The following is an 18,925-nucleotide window of genomic DNA, read 5'->3' on the forward strand; positions in this document are numbered from 1 at the left end:
CCTAATCCTGATAATCACATCTGTTGAGGACACTGTATTATTCCACTGAGGCTCATTGAGTACTCAGTGTCCTAAAGTGTTTTGTTATACAACAACAAAACTACCAGATTTTTACTGACACAACAAATAGAAAAGACATTTTTCCAAACAATTCCTTCTGGAGGTTGTGCAGCGGTAGTGCAGCCTGCTCCTGTAATAGCTTCATGTGTAGACCTCACTCCCACAGGGCAGCCATTGTGTTGGACTGTTTTATGTTATATTGGCATTTATCAAGCGGGTAGCCCTGTATGAAAAGTGAAGCCAGTGTGGAAGTGCCTTAAACCTGAATACTTTCTAATGGCCAGCAGGAGGCGACTCTCCTGTTTGCAAAAAGAAGTCCAATTGTATGGAAGTCTATGAGAAAATGACCCTACTTCTGACTTGATGTATTACCTCAGAAGACAGTTTCTTTTATGGGCTTATGGGCTCAATCCCTAGTTTCAAGTCTTCTTCAATACAGCATGATATTCATTTGGTATATTATGGTCCCATTTTAAGTAAAATAGACGATAAAGCAGGGGCATGGCTACCTTGTGATTTGACAAGTCGCTACCACGGCAATAATGTTGATTATGTAACGTAACCATGGCGTAAGTAACCCAGATTCACAGAGTATAGGCATAGCTGCAACTATTTCACAGTGTGTTTTCAGTTTGTGAAAGTTAATTGTAACATTTTGGTTTGGTTGTACTGAAAGACCCTCTAGGGAGTCTGCTGTTCAATTTTTACATTGAGTACATTTGTTTTAATGGTTTTAAGCCGGTTTTTTGCTAGCATTAGCATTATCACACTTGGACTGTAAATGCACTGTGCTAACTGGTGTTGACCAAGTTAGCAGCTAGCGCTAGGGTTAGCTCTACCCTCTCATCCAAATGTGGTCACTTCTGGCTCCAAAAATCAAAGATGGTGACAGTCAAATCCAAGATGGTGATGGTCAAATCGCCAAACTCAAGGCTTAAGAATGGCAGTTCACAAAGCAATGGATGACGTCACAGTGACTACATCCATATTTTTTTTCAACGTCTGTCATTTATAAAATTACAAGCCACTGTTTTCATGGATAGTCATCACCTTAAAACTTGAAAAGCTGCCTTCAGTGGTCATTAAACAGTGCTGCTTATGCAGCGCATCTTGTTCTGTGTAAAGATGTGATAAGTAATGGCAGCATCCAACGTGTCCCTGGGGTCAAGACCTTCCCAGGCATAATAATGGCAATTGATTGGTCAGTGATGCAGCGCCTGCAGACCTTTCAGGTTCTTTGTGCAGCACTTTGTGACCTAATGTAATTAACACTAAAATGCTATGCCAGGAAAATGCACAGGTCATTACTATTCCTTACTTAAGATACCTGTTGTGTTCTCACTATTTATCATGCTTAAGTGGATGAGTGAAGCCAAGTGGTTGTTGGTTTTTAAACCACAACTTAAACTTTGTTCACATTTGTCTGTCATCTTTTGACAAGAATAAGGAAATGTTGCCCACAAGGTGATTGAGGAAGTAGAGAAATAAAACGATTCCCCTTAATAAGTTTAGTCTGTTAAACTATCTTACTGACCAAATACTAAACACACTGGGCCTCATGCAAGAGACGGTTGTACGAACAGATGAGGCACATACTACACAATGATTTAAGAATACAGACAGACAGAATACAAACTTTTTGAGTGGTCCAGACCTCTGGACACTTACAATAATTTATGTAATTTATTTTTGGGGAATGATGCTGCCAATTATGAAATCTCAAACGTGTATCTACTCATGAACAGGTGGCATTCATCAGGTTGAAACAAGCAATTCGTAACAAGGTTTTGCAGTTGAGAGAGTTTGGTGAATCTTACTTGGAAAACTTGTAGGAGCAAACCACACTTAAAAAAGTAAGAGAGGTTTGTGATGAGTATACAAAAGTCTAAAATATTTATCTCAAAGCAGCCTTTGAGATAAATATTTATCTTAGAGTACAATGAGGATAATAAATCCTTCACCCATGTGAAGAGGCTCAGTTTGTACAACCTGCCTTATCCGGCATGTGCATGCATTTCCCCAACTTTTAACTTCTGTTTACTGTATGAAAGTTGTCCAATGTTTAGGGGTGATTTATGCCACAGTGCCTTCATCCTGCAGTCTTGTGAGTCACCATAAGTTGTTTTACCTGACGTTTGTCAGCGGAAAGAATGCTATTTCTGTATACCACATGACAAAGGTAATGGGTGCAATTTGTCACCCAGCAAGGATAGAGAGATTGATGAAGGCTGATGGGGAAGGAAAGGTGTTCAACAAAAGAGGATGGGGGGGGGAATGAGATGCATTAAGACGAAAGAGGAGAGAGAAAAAGTCAATACGCGCTCCCCCTTCCTCATCAGTCTCGTCCATTGTTCCCCCTAACAGATTGTCAGCCAAGTGTTTAAAAGAAGCAGAGTGCAATATCCAAATCTGTTTGGATATTGCACCTAAGAGGAAGAATTGCTTTAATAAGACTTTCTCTGTGAGAATGAATACAGTAGGATGGGCCTACAGAGACACACACACACACATACACACATACACACACACACACGGGCTGTGTCCAAAATCCATCCCTTGTTTGCTCATTCACAACTCCTCATGTAGTAGAGTACTCCATAGTGAGCTGCAAATTGAGATTTTGGGCACATACAAATCATCGTCATTTTGTGTCGTCACTGTCAGCTGTAGAGTCTCACAACTGTAATTTTTGCATCTAAAAAATGAAAATTCCTTCTACTTGCATACTGCATATACACAAACAACATGTAACTTTACATCTTTGTTTCATACTTAGAGCAAATACAATCAGTATTTTTATAATGTATATTTTTGTCTGATTTTATAATAATTCTGTCTGTGTTTTCCTTTTGTGATTCCCTTTTAAATGAATCTCATAATCCCTGCTTTGTAGCTGGATAATCTTTTTTTAAAGGTGCACTGATCAATATTTTGATATTAACAATGGATCCAATGACCACATCTTCCAGCTCATTGTTTTGGTTTTCCGGCCTGAAACTTTACTGTTTTGTTTCGCTCTCACTGCCCTAATACCTCATTTTTGGGCGTAACATGCAGCTGTCCAGATGGACAAAATTAGTGACTAGCTGCTGAACTATGTGGAGCATTTAGCAGCTTAAGGCATTTTCACACCCATAGTTCAGTTGCTTTGGTCCGAATCAGTGGATGAGTCGCTACTTTGTTGCATTTTCTCTTTGGTTCACTTTGGTTTCACACAGCAAAATTTCAAGCAGACCAGAATGTATCAACAAAAGCCATGTGGAAGAAAAGAGAGTTTGCTTCTCTTCCAGGATAGCTATCCAAAATGGACCATCAGCAGAATTGGCATTTCTTCATAATTACGGTCATCATTTGCACCATATACCAAGCCAAAATATGTGAGCAGAATGGCACATTTAAACACACTTCAAGGCAACATCTAGAGAACAATGTGTTGGGTTTCCCATTAATGTATTAAACTATGGCAGGCTGCCACAGTTTATTTGCCCCGCTACAGTTTCACATCGGCATCCCCCCACATATAATCGACACTTGTGATACCGGTGTGTCTGTGTCTGTGTATGTGCACATGTAACCTGATGTATCCCAGATAACCACCGCATAAGCCGACACACCCACTCAGAACTATACATTTTCAACAAGCTTTTCTTTCATTCCTCAGAGAGTGGTAAGTAGTCATGCGTCCCCCTCAGCAACACAAGTCTGACACATTCAGGGAATGCAGGAGCCTTATCCAAACTCTGAGGCTGTTTGCCTCCCTGTACAAATGAGTGGTGACCTCAACATGTGATCCCACCAGGATAGCTTCCAAATAATAGATGGCTGTGTTACTGATTTTTCTCTCTGTATTTGTGGCTTATGATCGTACAGAGATTGACTGTGACAGTATTTATTTTGAATCTTGACCTCTATTTCCACCTCAGTTATTGGACAGAGGACCAGGGGTGCCGCTATTAAATTGTAGGCCACACAGCACATAAAAATATTACCATCAGCAATGAAGTCCGCCATGAACACACTTTTTTTCTGCAGAATTTGAACCATTTGGGTTATTTCCAATGAGCGATTTCTGCCTGTTCTGTTTTTGTCTATGCTCCTCTTGCTGGTTTGAAGTGAGTGAGCTGGAAAATGTGATGTCATGTGTACCACTCAGGACTTTGCAATATTTGAATTAAAATGTGATGACTGTTTTTGGATTTTAGTTTTTTGTTAATGTTAAAGCTGGAGTGCAGGACTTTTGTCTCTCCCCTCTGGCCGTGAGAGTAATTACAAAAACACTGTAAACATGCACTTACGTCACAGGCTACGCCATAGCCTACTCCGTCGCTACCCATTTAACTATCAGAATTTGATCCATTTGGTCTGAAAACATTTCGAAAATGTAGAAGAGTCACAGGATACAATTATTTATTATCAAGTTAGCAGAGGGCTAACCAGAGGTTAGCTAGCTTGGCTGGCAGAAGTCTCTGAGTGTGCATTCAAAGAGCCGATGCGGGAATGTCCCTTCCGACATGAGATTTAAAAACTCTGTATACTGTGACATACAGAGAGATTTATCTGGCCGTCATAGGTGTAATCAGCAATGTTTGAACTCGTTTGGCAAGGGCTTGAATGTGATGGACATTCATTTATACGTCAAAGTTCCACACTGCAGGGTTAAGGCCACTGTCATTTCATATATTGAGTAATATATAATGTGTTTCCAGTCTTTGTGCTGAGTTAAGCTAACTGGCTGCTTACTGTTTCCCAAAATGTTGAACTGTTCCTCAAGTTGCAACTTCTTTGTCTCAAAGCTAGTATTTAAAACTCCTTTGTGTGTAAATGTTCGTAATTTTCTGTGTATTCAGTGTTGTGGTGTCACCTTCCTACACCCCAAAGAAATACGCCCCAAAGGCGTATTTCTTCCCTTTTCCTCTCACTGCAGGAACACAATCTATCTGGAGAAATGTACTCTGAGGTGTTTTTTATTTCACTTATAACATCAGGTGCTGCATGTGATAAAGCTGCAGTCAATTTCTGTGTCAAGTAACAAAGTTTAGCTGTGAAGATCTTGCAACTGTCAGTCTCCCCAATGATAGACAAAGTGGAGAAACATATATGGGTGTGTGTGTATATATACGTTATATTAAGGTTTACAGTATATAATCTTTGGGGAAAAAAACTATAACTGAACATATTTCCCAAATGCAAAACTTGTTCTTTGGAATGAACACTGTTGTATCTCACTTTTCATGTTTTATTCAAGTTTAGTATGAAGTCAATAACCTTGCACTGAGCGTGATAGCTACAGACCCGTTTTTACATCTTTCCATGACTACGTGACTGTATTGGATACAGAATATACATGTGGCAATGGACATGTATAGGAGAGGGATATGGATATGTACAACACCTTATGGCAGCTTGTTTGAATTACTTTATGGAACAGTAACATAACAAATAAAACAAAGGAAGCATTTCAAAATCCCTCAGTCGGTTTACCATAGAAACAAAGACTGCAGGACTTATAGGAACAAGGCAGAGCAGTATGGCTTCATCAACAGCAGCAGGAGTTACAGCAGTGAGTGTAGAGGGCAAGTGTGAGCATGAAGACCTTTTAAATAGACCACCAGACCAGGTTAGTGAGATGTGATGGTCTGAGGAGTATGATATGACTTAGTGTCCAGCAAGAACCTGTTTGTTATAATTTGAGCCCTACTGATGCATCAGCATGGCTGATATTATGTACTGATTTTAGCTTATTTCAGATATATCAGTTTTTGCGTAGATGTCAGTAAATAACAAATAGTTGCTGTACAGGAATGCCAAAGATAAAATGAAAATTTGTTGATTCATCAATTATTTGACTGACAGAAAATGAATCACCTATTTTGATGATCGATTGATCATTTGTCCATTTCCAAGCAAAATTGCCAAACATTTGCTGGATGCTTCTTTGTTAGTTGGACAAAACAAGCAATTTGACACACGGAGTTCTGGGAAACCTTATTTTCTTTTTTATTAGTCTTTGGTTTTTATTTGTCATTTTTTTTAAAACGAACACTTGATTGTTTGAGAAAATATTCACCACATTAATCTATAATGAAAATAGTCATTAGTTGCAGTCCTAAGGAATATCGCTGAGATATCATTATGGGATCAAATATCAATATTGGTTTCTACCTTTTAAAAAGTCCTTATTATAATCACCTTAAAATGGGATTTGTCTTCACAGGGAACATTCTATGTTGGTCTACAAGAAACAGAGTAAAAGTACTAGTAGTAGCTGTTGTCGTATATAACAGCATGAGCATTGCTTCTTTAACCACACAGAGAGATTAACTTCTTTTTCTTTTTATAAGAGTCTTGGCCAAGAATTATAAAGCAGAGGAAGAGTGGAGGGTACGACATCTGTGGGGAATTATCCATCTGTGAGTGATCTCATTTCAATTCCTTACACTCAGTGCACATGCAAGAAAGTCATAGTTAGACTGTGGCCATCGTTATTTACGATTTCTACGAGCAGAAGGTGGAGGAGAGAGCTGTTCTTAAAGCAGAAGGCATTTCATCTAATAGCCATGTGTGAATCTAAGCATAAAAAACAACACAATCTGTTTCCAAGTTTTTCAAGAGGCATGAAAAATACCAGCCGCCGCCACTTACAAATTGTTTCTATACACAGTAGCACGGCAAGCACATGCATACACACATTTTACATCTAAACAGGCACATCCACAGAAATTACAGGAATCTGTGTTACCATGGTCTGGCAGGGCGCTTGTTTTTTATTATTAAGTGGCACAGTAGCACATTTCAAACACTCCACTATAATCAGCAGCTCCCCTCCATCCTCACCACTGAGGTTTGGATGATGGTCACGACTTTGTGTGCCCAAACCCAGTCCCATGAGTTCTGCAATTGCTTTGATGCATTTTTCAAAAGGGCTGTGACATGAATGCCAAAAACACATAGCTTCCAATTCCTCCAGACAGCACACAGTATCCTCACCATTCCTCCTTTGTCACATTTTCTTTGCCGTACTGGAATTTTTGTAATAATAATATAACTTCTGTAGAGACCCCGATACTGTACCTCTGCACTGCCAGCTGACAGGATGGTGGCAATGCTGAGGTTCTGTTTTTGGTACACTTTGTAATAAAACTCTCTTTCCCCACCTTTCCTCTTTCTCTTTTTCTCTTTGTCCCACTCTCTATATAATGTTTTGTAGGTTAGACCTGATTTTCTGTAGGTTTATGTTTATCCAGGCCTCAGCAAAAATATAACTGGAATATCTGAATATTGTCTCATCACAGTAATATTAAATTATTATGTGTGTTTCCTGTGTGAGTTACTTTTCTTTTCAATTCATAGCCCAATAACTGCTTTGTATTTGTGTGAATTTGTTTAAAGCTGCACCAATCAATATTTTATTATTAACAGTGGATCAAATGTGTATAATGTGAAAGATGTCGCTTGTAGTCACAAACCCACTGTTAATTATTAATAAACCCACTGTGTATTACCTGCAACAAACTGTCCATATTCCAGACCTTTGAATCTCTGTCTGTATCACAGATTTTTGTGGTAGTAGTAGTAGTAGTAATAATAATAAAAGTTTATCTGTATAGCACTTACCAAAATCAGCAATTACAAGGGGCTTTACAAGTGCAAGCATAAAAGGAACAAAGGACTGAATAAAATGCCAAATACACATACATGACCACATATAAAACATTAAAAACAAATATAAATAAATCAATAAATAAAGGTTACAAGAAAGCCTTAGGTGTAGTGAGTTTTCAGAAGCGAGGTTGGTTTATAGATGTAAAATCTCATAAAGGGGACCTATTTTCCTTATTTTCAGTCAAATATATAGATATATAATGTTACAATGTCGGATGTTCATGTTAAACATGGCCAAAGTGTCAAATAATGAGGTAAACATATATAGAAGTAATCCCTGTGAGCAAAAAGCATAGGCCTCAGACTGCTCTGAACACTTGGTTTCCAACATTTTTTTCTACTTTCAGCCCGAGCCGATGTCGGCTTGTGATGGATTTTTTTTATATGGTCATCTGCTCACTGCTCCTCTCTGCTAACATTATGGCAGTTTTCCATTGTTTTGGGGGTAGTCACACTGAGCCATGACTCAGGTCCGGCTGGCACGCTGTGAGTGTTTTTCCATTACACAGCACTGCAAAGTAAAATAAGTTGTTTACCTGTTGGAGGTGTGCTGGTTGTCTGCAGCTCTTCATCAAACATCATCATCACTGTGGCTGTTTCTGCTTGTACTAGTCCTCCCTGCATTATTTCTAACTGATCCACAGCACAAATAGCTCAAAATTTCTCCATATCTTGTTGTGTCGACCAGTTATTAGCACCACTAATGAAGCTCTGCTGATTCGGTGAGGCACACGTTTCATATCCTGTAAATTCCTCACAATAAAAGTCTTGCATTATTTAGTCATTTAAAAGCTTTTATTATGAAGCAGTAATGCTTTACTGGAAATGTTTGGTTTGTTTTGGCAGTAACTTAATTTGGTTTGTTTAAATTTATTGCTGCATGACAAGAAACATAACAAAATATAGGTTTGACAATGCCCTAACTTCCATTTCACTGTGACTTTAAGTCAAATATTTACTCATCTTTTGAGTTTTACTCAACTGTTACTACAGCTTCCGTATCAACTGAAAATTATGTTGTCAGGACAGATTCCTCACTTTTTACTTACTGGTTAGGGCAAAATAACATCCCTTCCAAACAGAAAACAGCTGGCAGATTAGTCTGATTATTATTATTAGCTAAAGAGACTTTTTTTTTTGGTTGGTAGGGACCAAAACAGAGCTAAAACATCCGATTTTCAGCTGGTCGGCCATGACTGGTAACCGGCCCTGATCAGTCTCATACAGTTGTATTCAAAATAATAGCAGTCCCACATCACAAGCAAGATAAATCACTGTTTTTGTTAGAATTTCAACTGCAAGTAAGTTTCTAGAAGGTTTAGTGAAGGTATAGAAAACCAACAGACCCAACAGGCATGACGTGCATGCTGCTGATTCTGTGAAACTGAATCATTTACTGAAAGGGGCGTGTTCAAAAAAATAGCAGTGCCGAGTTCAATTAGTGAGGTCATTGATTATGTGAAAAAAATAGGTGTTAAACAGGTGGCCCTTATTTAAGGATCAAGGCAACTGACGCTGCATATGCTGGCTGCGCATTTGTCCTTGAAAAACAGAACTGTTCAGAAGAAGAGCGTTCTTTGATTAAGAAATTAATAAAAGAGGGGAAAACCTATAAAGAAGTGTAGAAAATGATAGGCTGTTCGGCTAAAATGATATCAAACGCTTTAAAATGGCAGCCAAAACCAGAAAGGCGAGGAAGAAAAAGAAAAACGACTATTCTAATGGATCGGAGAATAACCAAAATGGCAAAGGCTCAGCCAATGATCAGCTCCAGGAGGATCAAAGAAGATCTAAGATTGCCTGTGAGTACTGTAACAATCAGACGACATCTATGTGAAGCCAAGCTACCAGCAAGAAGCCCCCGCAAAGTCCCATTGTTAAAAAAAAAAATACATGTGCTGAAGCAGTTACAATGTGCCGAAGAACACATTGACTGGCCTAAAAAGAAATGGCGTAATATTTTGTGGACTGATGAGAGTAAGATTGTTCTTTTTGGGTCTAAGGGCCACAGACAGTTTGTCAGACGTCCTGCAAACACTGAATTCAAGCCACAGTACACAGTGAAGACAGTGAAGCATGGTGAAGCATGGTGGTGCAAGCATCATGATATGGCGATGTTTCTCGTACTCTGGTGTTGGTCCTATTTATCGCATACCAGGGAAGAAGTGGAAGAAGTCATGTTGCCGTATGCTGAAGAGGAAATACCCTTGAAAATGGGTGTTTCAACAAGACAATGACCCCAAACACACCAGCAAGCAAGCACAATCATGGTTCCAGACAAACAGAATTCAAGTAATGGAGTGGCCAGCACAATCCCCGGACCTTAATCCCATAGAAAACTTGTGGGCTGACATAAAAAATGCTGTTCATGAGGCAAAACCAAGAAATACAGAGGAATTGTGGAATGTAGTACAATTGTCCTGGGCTGCAATACCTGTTGACTGGTGCCAGAAGTTGGTCGACTCCATGTACCACAGATGTGAAGCAGTTATCAGAAACCGTGGTTATGCAACTAAATATTAGTTTATGATTCTCAGGAAAGTTGAATCTTCAAGCATTTCTTAGTTTATACAGTACATTTTTGAGTTTGTAAAGAAAAATGTCAACACTGCTATTTTTTTGAACATTATATTTCTTGACTTTCTGTAAAATATTATCAAATTCAATTGCTTTTTCCAATTTTCTTGCTTTGAAATAGAATGTGCAGTGTCCCCAATGCATTTGTGTTCATTAAAATACAATTTATTTGAAGTATTTTGAGGTTTACTCACCTTTTTAAACACACTGCTATTATTATGAACATTACTGTATATCCGATTTTTCGCCAGTCAAGTTTACACACGTGCTGCACGACGGTTCACGTCACACACACAGCGGCACAGATAGTAACGTCACAGCCACTCACGCGAAAACAAAATGATATGAACTGCAGAGACTCACCATCGACAAGTAACGTTACAGCACGTCTTCTGTAGTTTTTAACTTGTTTAAACATTAATTTACCTGTTTTATTTACCAGCAACATGTCGCACACCGTCATCACGACCACTAACAGGCAGGGCTCAGACAGCGGCCTGAACACAGGCTACACCCGGACCATCCTGGGTCTGCCTAAGATGAGACAGATGGTGTATTGGTCCAGCCCAAAATAGCTTTATATATAACAGAGTTTACACACTTTGACACGTTCAGCTGTTTACACACAGTTTACCGGAAACCAGGTGATTTTACCTTTTAAGGTAAAGTCTGAAATCAATGCTTTATTGAAAATCAACTGAGATGAGGCTCTGCTTCTAATACTGCTGATGTTTTTGTATATATTATATTTAATTTAACCTCTTTCTCATTATCTGACACACTGACATGAATCCTGCTGTGTGTTTCAATCTGTAGGGAAAAATATAAAATAGTAAATTTGAATTAATACAGCTGATAAATATTATTAATCTAGATATGGTGACCAGAGCAGAGTGAAAAAACTGTACACCCGTTGAGTGCTACAAATCACTATTAAAATTACGTGAATGGATATTTGCTATATAATTTAATTTAATTTGACGACACTAAAAAAAAGATAATAATTAGGAAATTACAAAATGTAGGTGAAAAATAGGGTGGGAAACTACTTTCTGGTGCCCATCAAGGTTTATCTGTACCACTGACAAATATTTGATCAGTATTTTTACTTTGAATTGACTTCAATGAACTTAAAAATTCCTAATGTAGTTAGAAAACCAAATACTGTGTTCATATTTTATATGATCAATGTTTAATCATGAACATACAATTGCGTTTTCCATTAAAGAAAAGTTACAAAAATGTTTGTGTATGTTGTCAATTATAGTTCTTAGAATGAAAGAAAATCGGAATTCGGAGGTTAGACTTTAAAAAAAATGGAAATTGGAATCGGTCAAGAAAATTGCAGTCTCTACTAAAATGAGATACTGGGCTTGTTCCAGTAAAGAAACAAGACTTCAAATTAATTGTAGTGGTGCTCTGTCTCTGCTGGATGTGTAAATAAGCAAGTGCTTGCTAACATGTTTGCCACAACAGCTTTCTAAGGTGATAATATGTTAATGTTGTTTTCAGCTTATTCTGCTCATCAAAAGTGGCAAAAGAATTTAAATGAAACTTCAACTTATGAAAATGTAATAAAGCACTGAAAAATGAATTCATACTTGTAAAGAGAAGCGCTTTACACCTCTTTAGTTTTACAGGTGCTGCATTTGTTTGCAAATTCAGCAACGGGATGCGTTTAACACCTGCTGTAGGTCTATTAAGGTGAGGCAAAAACAGGTGAAAAGTGATGGAGGTGGAGAACAGAAGAAACCAAACAAACTGATCAGATTGTTTTCTTTTCTCTCCACCCAACATTATAATTTGAAAACCTTTTTCTTACAGTAATATTAGGTACCAACAAATACTGTTCTTTATTTTGTGTGATTTCAGACACCACAAATACCCCCCCCACACACACACAGGTTCAGTATGAGGCACATTAAAAATGTGTGGTTTTGTCAGTGGGGAAACTCTTTACAAGCATTATGGATTGACTTGAGCGTCATAAATTCTGCCAAATAGCCTAATATCATAATATTAGAGGAAACGTCATATCTGAATGTGAGAGGAATAATAGCTTTTCCTCCGTCTGTCTGCGGGTCTTGATGAAAACCTCATTTTATTGCCACGATCATAATGGAATTATCTCCAGGTGTGATGAGGGCCTTTAATGAAATCATTACAAAGGATTACTTGCTCTTTTTCATGGGCTTATTAAAAGGGCTTTTGTGATAGGAGAAGCTGTGTTTTTTTTTGTTGTTTTTTTTTTTCCCTCTTCACTCTGAGTGATTGCGTGTTTGTCAGTCTGGCAGTCACACCATTTGTGGCTGGCTTAAAAGCCTGCAGGGAGCCACAAGATCTGATTGGGAATCTTGGGGAAAAGAAGAGGAAGAGAAAAAAAAAGTAAAAAAAAAAAATACATTGGCTGCTGCAGTGCTGTATTGATGTGTTTGAACATTCTCATTTTCATGCCCTCAAAGCACACATAAAAATGGTTTTTCAATAAACGCTACGCTTTGATGCATAGTTTATCTGTTCAGGCTATAATAATGGAGTTTCTCTTTCGCTCTCCCCCTCCGTCTCTCCATTTGTGTACATCCTCCTTTCCTTTTCCCTTCTCCTCCCTTCCACTTCCTCTTCCTCTCTCCTCCCTCTTCTTTTTTTTTTTTTTTTTTTTTACCCCACATTCTATCCGACTACCTCTTGTAGCTCACCCACCTTTATTAACCATCATGTGACTTCACCTCTCAAGTATTGAACTGTATTTAACCTACCCCTGTAAATCTTATTCCTACATTGCCAGAGGGGGAGACGTACACTGTGGATGTTAAGTTTAATGAGCAGCACAGGCAAATCACAGTGCTATTGCCATCCATAATTCTCTTTGATTGAGTCCTGAATTGTAAAATCAATGTCTTCTTGCCCCCCGTTCACTTGTAGTTAATATTTCTCTGTATGACAAAGCAACTTTGTTTCTTCCCTCATCAACCAGCGGTGGCCCGAGGATCTCCCATACATCAGCATTTGATGGCAAATATACCTCAAATTATTCATCTTTATTGTTATTATTGGCATTGCTGTTATGTCCGTTCTTTGCAAAGAAAAGAATGGCATCCACCAGTATTTTTTTTTTCTTAATGTTTATTTCATCTCACTTGAAAATAATGAGTACATTTGCTCAAGTACTGCATTTTTGAGGAACTTCACTTGAGTTTTCAAATATCAGGCTACATACTTATACATTTTCACTACAACTGCAGATACTAGTTTATTTTAAGATAATGATTTTACATACAAAACCTGTAATCATCTTTAAAAATATATTTGTTGTAAACATAATAGATACATAATTACAACAACTACAACAGTGAAATGTTACTTACACATGAATGCATCAATAATAATAATATAATGTTTAATAATATAACACTTGTGGGCCATTTTTTGCACAGTGCGTACTTTTATTTTTGATACTCAAACTACATTCTTATACTAATACTTCTGTGCAGTTATTTAGTAAATGTAGTAGTATTTTACAGTGTGTTATTGTTACTTTTATGAGTAAAGGATCTGAATACTTCTTCCACCACTTAACAGTGACACAGAAAAATAGGGCTCTTAAGAATATTTAACTACTCACCTGCCCTTTTTGAACAACCCCAACAAAAAAATCAGTTTTAATTATAGCTCTGAATTCCCATAAAAAATACTGTATATTCAAAAAAAAAAACTGAAGCTAACTCAGGAGGCAGTCGAGTGGCTGAGTCTTACTCTGCGGGCCGTCACTTCAGCTGACACCGAGGGTGAACGATGGTTGCGTTCACAGCTGTTGTCAAGCTGTGATGAATAGCTCCGCCTAACTACTCAGGAATAATGCTTAAAACAGAAAATGAATCCAAGTCGTGAATAAATGTATTAAACATTTGTGTTGTGCCTGGTCAGCACTGATTCCAGTTAGCTCAAGGAAGGAGGGAAGGCGATGGGGGAGAAATGGGGGGGAAAAAAAAGAGCGGGCGAGTGGCAGTGGTATAGTGGCACGAAATCAAGCACTCAGCAGCTCCACAATACCCCATTAGTCTTCATTTTCAGCAGGACATGCTACAGGGCCCTTACGTCTTGAGGAACAAACTAAAATTTATTGGGCCGGCCAGTTTGGGCTAATTGAAAGAAATTGTCTGTCTGTTTGCTTTCCATTAGGTTTGTAGAGGTTGGTGGTTTGGGGCGGGGTGATGATCTGGGGCCTGAGCTTGTTGCCCTCCGCTCTTCACCCCGGCCTAGTTTCCTGTTAATGGTTTGATCCATGAGCGCCCTCCACTGAGCAGACAGTCAGAGCTGTGGGAATCATTTAAGGAGGAATCGTTTAGGGAGGATTTATGAGATGCATTCATTATGAAGTGTGTACAGGCAAACAGACTTCGATCGGTAATGGCGGCTCAGTAATGGTTTACTACACTGTTTCTGCACTTGCTGTAGTTTTGGTTCACTCCTCTCCCACAGTGCAACATACTGATCATGACTGATTACCTCAGCCTTGTGGTTTTGAAATATATTGTTTTAGATGCATAACAGAAGCTTCCATAAATGTTGATTTGGGATTATAGCTGGTTTTACTGCAGGTCATTGAGTACCTGGCATGTTGCTTATCATTATTATAGTGTCCAAGCAATTGAAGGTGATTTATGAACAGATTTTGTCTTGCAATTTGAGGGTCACATTCAGGTTCTATTGTTGTCAAAGACCCCATTTATTTGGACAGCACTAAATACAAGTATAAATGACCACCAAGATGCATTGTGATCCAATCACTCAAACCAATTGCTGAGGTTGTCTGGGTCTGGGACCACATATCTTTTGTAGTGTAAACGCTAATGCGTCCTGATGCATCCCCGACAAGGACATAACGGGAAAATACGTCATCGATGCAGGACATGGTAGTTGTTTTGGTGACAGCGCGCCCACTTGACTTTGTCCTGCCAATCTCAACAGTTGGAATAGCCTGGACATGTATATTAGTTCCTTAAACATTTTTGTTTTCCTAGCTAGCCCGTGTAAAACAGATCCGGCGCTTGTGGCACCAAACTGACATAACTGTGCGCGGGGCCCTTTGACCATCTAGTGGAAGTGACGTAGGCAGTAACAGAATCTGAACACAAGTGGTCAGCTGAACACCTTGGAGACACATGATAGACACAGGTGTGAATGGCAATGTCTGTCAGCTGTCCACTTCTGTTCGGATCACCGAAACGCATTTTAAAACTAAGAGTAAACAGCCTCAAAGAGTCCTTGAGCAAGGGGACATTATAAACTCACCTGTTCCAGCATTCAGTTCAAATGTCCTTCAACCTCATCTTTATGGCTAGATGTATTGTGTCCCTCTGTCAAAGAGGAACGGAAAATTTTATTTGTTGAAAAGTTGGGCCTTATTTCATATTTTTTGCCATTGTTTTTTTTTTTTTGGTCATTAAAATTAAAGATCTACAAAATGACTCTGCATTGCAATGGCATCCACTTCTGTGAAATCTTACAGAGCTGCTTCCTAATTTAAATTTGACCTAACATACTTGCCGTAGCTGTAAATGTAAAGTGTAAATGAAACAAAAATGCATTCACTTTTTCTTTTTTTACTTATGAATATATAGATTAGATAATTGGGTTAATCTACCTGTCTTTTTGGGCTCAACCTGGTACTCCTTTACCAGGTTGTCAAAACACTGAATTTACTGAAAAGTATGTAATATGGCAATTTAGCACTCAGTTTAGCTCATCCCAAAAACATATTGCTAAATGATCCCATTATTAGGAAAGAAACATTTGAGCTCCCTGACACTCTAGAGATGATTTGAGAGGGAATGAGTGAGATGATTAGCCAAACACTTTTCAACAACAATTTGTGCTTGAATAAATGCATCCTCATTGGTAGCAAGTTTTATGGAATGAAAAAAAAAATTCTATTGCTAAATTTCAATGTCACAAACCATGTATAGTAAATGTAAGGAGACAGAATAGATAAACTAGTAAGAAAGGCACTGAGAATCATCATTGAAAATAATACTAAATAGTAAAGTGACTGCATTTATATGCGCTTTTCCTGTCTACCAACCACTCAAAGTGCTTTACAACACATGCCAACATTCACACACACATTCATAGATCGATGGCAGAGGCTGCCATGCAAGGTGCCTTCTCATCAGAAGCGATATATCGCTTTACAATGTTTCTAATGCTCATTCACCCATTTATACACACACTCACCAATGGCACAGCCATCGGGAGCAATATGGGGTTCAGTATCTTTCCCAAGGACACTTAGACATGCGGACTGGAGGAGCCGGGGATCAAATCGCCAACCTTCTAATTAGTGGACAACCTGCTCTACCTCCTGAGCCATAGCTGAAAGCTAATCACAGGTGAACAAAGAAATCTACAAGAACTAGATTTTTTGTCATCAAAATCTTATTTACTTTGATGAACTTAACCATAGGATATCACCAGATGTAGGAGAGCTGGTTGAAATGCATTAGCTTTCATTTTCCATTCAATTCAGCATCTAATGCTGCATATGTTTTATATTGAATTTGAGTAAATTTTCACAAGATATCTTTTGTGTAAAAGGGAAAAAAAGGACAGTTTGTTCATGTACGTTTTTTTAAAAACATTGTGAATCCATTATACACAAAATGGAGTCCACAGTTTAACTGAAATAGGGAGCTGTGGCGTTAGCTGGACAGAGAATCTCAGTATCAATAAGGTGTTGCAGTATACTGCCTCTAGTATTCAGAAGTATTGCGTTAACAAAGCACAGACTGAATGACCCAGCTGCCAGTTAGACATGTGACAGGTATTGAACTAAGTTACAGTAACAGTCAGTCAAAAACATAATCCACAACTGCCAAAAACACTTTGACAACTTATGCCTACTGCCTCCTCTCCCTCCTCTTCTCTGTCACAGGGTAGATAAACTCTGCCTCTCTTTCTCCAACCTTCGCCTCCCTCTCTGCTCGATTATAATTGCTCACATTTAACAGCTGAGCTTCTGAATCCTGAGGAGCAATGAGTATGAAGAGGAGGCAGCATGCACCAAAAATAAATAAATAAATGCACGCATCTCTGGTGGAAATTGACTGGCACTGGTGTTTAAGATAATAAGATGCAGCTGTTGATAGTAGCGACTGTCTTCAGGTTTACTTCCCCGTGGCCCCTGTGGCAGCAGAGGAGCCGTGATGAAGGCAGACAGCTGACAGGTGCTCCAGGATGATGCTGCCATCAGCTGCATCTGCTAAACTTAACTCAGAGACAGGAGAGGAGAGACAGGGAGAGGGAGAGGGAGGAAAAGAGAGCGAAAGAAAAGGATGCTCAAGTGAGAGTGAGTGGGGGGGGGGGGGGGGGGACAAAGAGAGGAGTGGCCAAAAAATATGAGAAGAGGGTTAAAGCAACAAAAAAAAAAGAGGAAGAGTAGAGCAGACGACAGAGTGAGAGAGAATAAGTGAGTGTGTGTTTGTGAACGCAGTGTGTATGATTACGTGCTCCTTGGAACTTTATGCCAACCCTTCCTATAAAGAAATTCTCAGTATGTCTTTGAACCTGCGAGTTTGACGGAATAGGTTCCTCTCCATCTAGACACTGACACTTTGGAGGCCTAACAAGTTTACCGAGCAGGTCAGGAGATGGGGAGACAGTGGGGAAAGGTAATAAGGGAGGATAATGAGCAGGTGCAGAAAATGATGGACAGGAAATGGTAAGAAATAATAAGAATGAAGAAATGAAATAAAAGAAGGTGCGAGGGGGGGGAAAAAAGGCAGCTTGTCAAGAAGTGAGTTTGTGTTCACGGTGTGTGTATGTGTGTGTGTGTGTGTGTGAGTGAGAGGGTATATGCTGTTGCCATATGTTTATACATCACTGCAAGCATCAGCACTTTGCAACTACTCTAAACACACGTCTTCCAACTCTTGTGTCAGAAATGCAGCCGGGGTCTGAATATACACCCGTAATGGATTCACTCTGTGCGCCGCTCTGACAGTGGTGACGCCAACGGTGTATCTGACTTTTTAATAAGAGGTGCGGCCAACAGAAGTCTGGAGCTGAGGCAGGGATTTGAACCCCCTTGAACCCTTCGTGCTGAAGGAGGGGCACCTCATCAAACACGAGGCCAACCAGATGAAGTGTTCACTTGTATCACGACTCGGTTCTGGGCCGAGCAAAAAAGGTGAAGGGGAGTGCGACCAAGGAGTTGATCTGCCCTCTCTTTCTTTTTCTTTGTCTCCGGTGTGTATGCACACGCGTGTGTGCGTATAGCTTTCTCTCCACACACTCAAATACGCAAATGCACAGCGGTGAGGAAGGAGAGGAGCCTGACAGAGCCCAGTGCATCGCAGGTAGCCCAACAGAGTGGCTGGGAGCGCTGTCACCAATTTGTTCCTAGCCATGGGCGACATGCAGGGGATGGAGAGGCGATGGCAGCTCCCTGTCCTCATCATGACTAATGAGGCCCAGGCTTCTGCCTCTTCCTGTGTGTGTGTATGTGTGTGTGTGAGTGTGTGAGTGTGAGAGAGAGACTGTGTGTGTGAGATCGTTTTTTATCAGTTTGTGTCACAGTACTGAAAACCGGAGTTGATATCTGGCACAGACCAACATGGACTCTTAGTTC

The 18,925-nt window shown here is 39.3% G+C and overlaps 1 long non-coding RNA gene across 2 annotated transcripts in view; it reads left to right on the top strand.

The window, feature by feature from the left end:
* Positions 1-18,925, top strand: part of LOC121893328 — a 60,649-nt gene that overhangs the window by 20,263 nt on the left and 21,461 nt on the right. For both annotated transcript variants that reach the window (XR_006095247.1, XR_006095241.1), the window contains exon 2: positions 6,402-6,470. This is a non-coding gene — a long non-coding RNA (uncharacterized LOC121893328). The remainder of the gene's footprint in view (positions 1-6,401; positions 6,471-18,925) is intronic.

This window comes from Thunnus maccoyii, chromosome 3 (genome assembly GCF_910596095.1).
Source record: "Thunnus maccoyii chromosome 3, fThuMac1.1, whole genome shotgun sequence".
Taxonomy (NCBI): domain Eukaryota; kingdom Metazoa; phylum Chordata; class Actinopteri; order Scombriformes; family Scombridae; genus Thunnus; species Thunnus maccoyii.